Source organism: Platichthys flesus, unplaced genomic scaffold (assembly GCF_949316205.1).
Source record: "Platichthys flesus unplaced genomic scaffold, fPlaFle2.1 scaffold_109, whole genome shotgun sequence".
Lineage (NCBI taxonomy): Eukaryota > Metazoa > Chordata > Actinopteri > Pleuronectiformes > Pleuronectidae > Platichthys > Platichthys flesus.
Window position 1 is genome coordinate 1 of NW_026910027.1, and position 2,805 is coordinate 2,805.

At 57.0% G+C, this 2,805-nt stretch overlaps 1 pseudogene; it reads left to right on the forward strand.

Moving 5' to 3' along the window:
- The first annotated feature begins 111 nt into the window (after positions 1–111).
- LOC133950588 (galactose-3-O-sulfotransferase 3-like) lies at positions 112–2,539 on the forward strand (annotated as a pseudogene).
- The last annotated feature ends 266 nt before the right edge of the window (positions 2,540–2,805 follow it).

Here is a 2,805-nt window from a genome sequence, read left to right on the forward strand (position 1 = left end):
TTCTGCTGCGTCATTACGCCTCCACCTGCCCTCGTTCTCTACCTCCTCTACCTTTCGCTCGACTCACTCTCTCTCTTCTCCCCCCCCCACAGGCCCAGTGACGTGGTGAAGGCGAGATGTCGCAGAGGAAGATATTCCTGGTCCTCGTGGCCATCAGCACCGTCAGTCTCCTGCTGCACCATGGAGGCCACTTCAGCTGGTGAGTGAACCTCACCCACTCGTCCAGAACAAGCACTCACACTATATAGATATATATTAATATTTATAGATACACTGAGAGATCGTAACTCTGGCTAATCTAGTCTTCTTTAAAAGCCCGACTGGCTCATTAGCTCACTCGACTGTGGCGGGGGGGAGACCAATTCTAAAAATGTAGGGAACACAGATCTTTGACAGCTCTTCTCAGACTCCTCCCACTTCCTGTGGCGCTCCACCTCTCACACCTTCTTCTCACGTGGTTTCACGAGGAGCTTCTGGAGCTGCTGGGTCACTGAAGAGGATCGTGATGCAGCAGCTCCACATGTGGAACGGAGCTGGTTCCTCTCTGGTTCCTCTCTGGTTCCTCTCTGGTTCCTCTCTGGTTCCTCCCTGGTTCCTCTCTGGTTCCTCTCTGTCATGGATATTCATCACAGCTCCAGCTTCACCACAGGGGCCCTGCTCTGGATACTGGAACAAAATGTAAACACATAATATAGATAGACTAAATAAAGCTGGTGTTAGTGGGGCCCCGGTGGTCCTGCCTCCACCAGGTTCATGGATGGGACATGTTTACAAACACATTTCAAGTGGTGGTTATCTGGTAGCTGCTGTGGAGACATAAGATCTGGTTTAACAGACAGTAGTTCATCGATCAGCCGTCTGAATCTTCTCCACTGCCCCCCCCCCCCTCTGTCTCCATGTGTCCAGGTGTGCCGTTCTGTCTCTGATGTCATGATTTCAGCTGAGGTAGCTCCTCCCCCTTCTGAAGCATCAGCCTAAAGGATAACGTGTTCTTCTTTCTCCTCCAGGACCATGGACCCCTTCCACCTCGGTTGTCCTGCCATCCAGTCCCACCCCGCCTCGGGCCTGAACCCAAACACACCAACGTGGCCTTCCTGAAGACCCACAAGACGGCCAGTACCACCATGCAGAACATGCTGTTCCGCTTCGCCGAGCGCAACAACCTGACGGCGGCGCTGCCGGTGCAGGCGTGCAGCCACCAGTTCTGCTACCCCCGCTCTTCACCGTCCCACTTCGTGCACCCCCACACGCTGCCTCCAAACATCATCACCAGCCACATGCGCTTCAACAAGGCGGAGCTGCAACGCCTGATGCCCAACGACACCATCTATGTGACGATACTGAGGGAGCCCGGCCACATGTTCGAGTCCCTGTTCAGCTACTACAACCAGCACTGTCAGAGCTTCAAGAGGGTTCCAACGGCTCCCTGGAGGCCTTCCTGGAGGAGCCCTGGCGCTACTACCGCGCCGATGAGAAAGACTCCATGTACGCTCGCAACTCCTTGACCTTCGACCTGGGCGGAGACAAGGATCGGCCGACCACCGATGTGGCGTATGCGCGGTCCTTCGTGGCCGAGGTGGACAGAGTCTTCTCCCTGGTGTTGATCGCGGAGCACTTTGATGAATCGCTGGTTCTCCTTCGCCACCTCCTCTCTGGGACCTCGATGACATCCTCTATGTGAAGCTCAACATGAGGACGTCCAGCTCCAAGCGGAGCCTGACCCCCGGACTTCCTGCAAAGATCCGGGCCTGGAATTCGCTAGATGCACGTCTCTATGACCACTTCAACGCCTCGCTGTGGCGCCAGCTGGCGGCCCTGGGCCCGGCCTGCGTGGCGAGGGAGGTGCGCCTCCTCCGGCAGGCCCAGGAGAGGCTGATGAGAGCTGCTTCGGGGAGCAGATGCCACTCCGGTCGGCAGCACAGATCAAGAACAAGAGCTTCGACCGTGGCAGCCGAGTGGAAAGGTGGACATTGTGGGCTACGACCTGCCGGGGAACCTCAGCAGTGGGTTCTCGAGCCAGGCCCAGGATCTCTGCCTCAAGCTCATCTTGCAGAGATCCAGTACACACGGGTTCTCCTCCGCTCCCAGTCCCTGCGGTACCGCCGGGTCCACCAGCTCCGGCCTCAGCAGCAGTCCCACACCCTGCAGCAGCCCGGACGCACAGGCCTGCCTCGGCACCGCAGTCCACAGCCGGCTGCGGGGACTCGGCCCGCCGGCACCTCGAGGCCGGCTGCAGGATCCCAGAGTCAGACCCACAAAGTCTAAATCCTCGATCCAGGCCTCATAGTCGGGAAAACAGAGACTTGAATTAGTGACGGGAGCCCAACACACTGCTCCATCTGTCCTGATCCACGAGACAGTGATTGGCTGTTGGGTGGGTGGTGGTGGGGGGGGGTTTGGAGAGAGAATATGTGTCCCTCCTGTTCCTGAGACAATAAAAGAGGAAACAGGAGGGAAAGGAATTAGACACATCTGGACCTGAACTTGAGTCCTTCCCCTCTGGGGCCGGAGGGATCCCCAGTGGACCGGGCTCAGCTGCCCGGCCGACCCGACCGTGGAGAGGGGAAAGTGGCTCTTTAGAAGCAGATCTGTTATGTGCAGCCAGGACTCAGAGAGAAGTGGTGATATCAGGCCTATTGTGAGGCACAGAGTGGGCCTTGTGTGTATCACACTGGACAGTATCACGTTACTTACTTTCATTCAAACTCTTTCAGCCTCCCCCCCCTCCCCCCATATGCCACTTCAGGTCCTTGAGAGAGACATAATGACATAAAGGGATCAGCTGTCAGGTCTCCAGAGAGAATC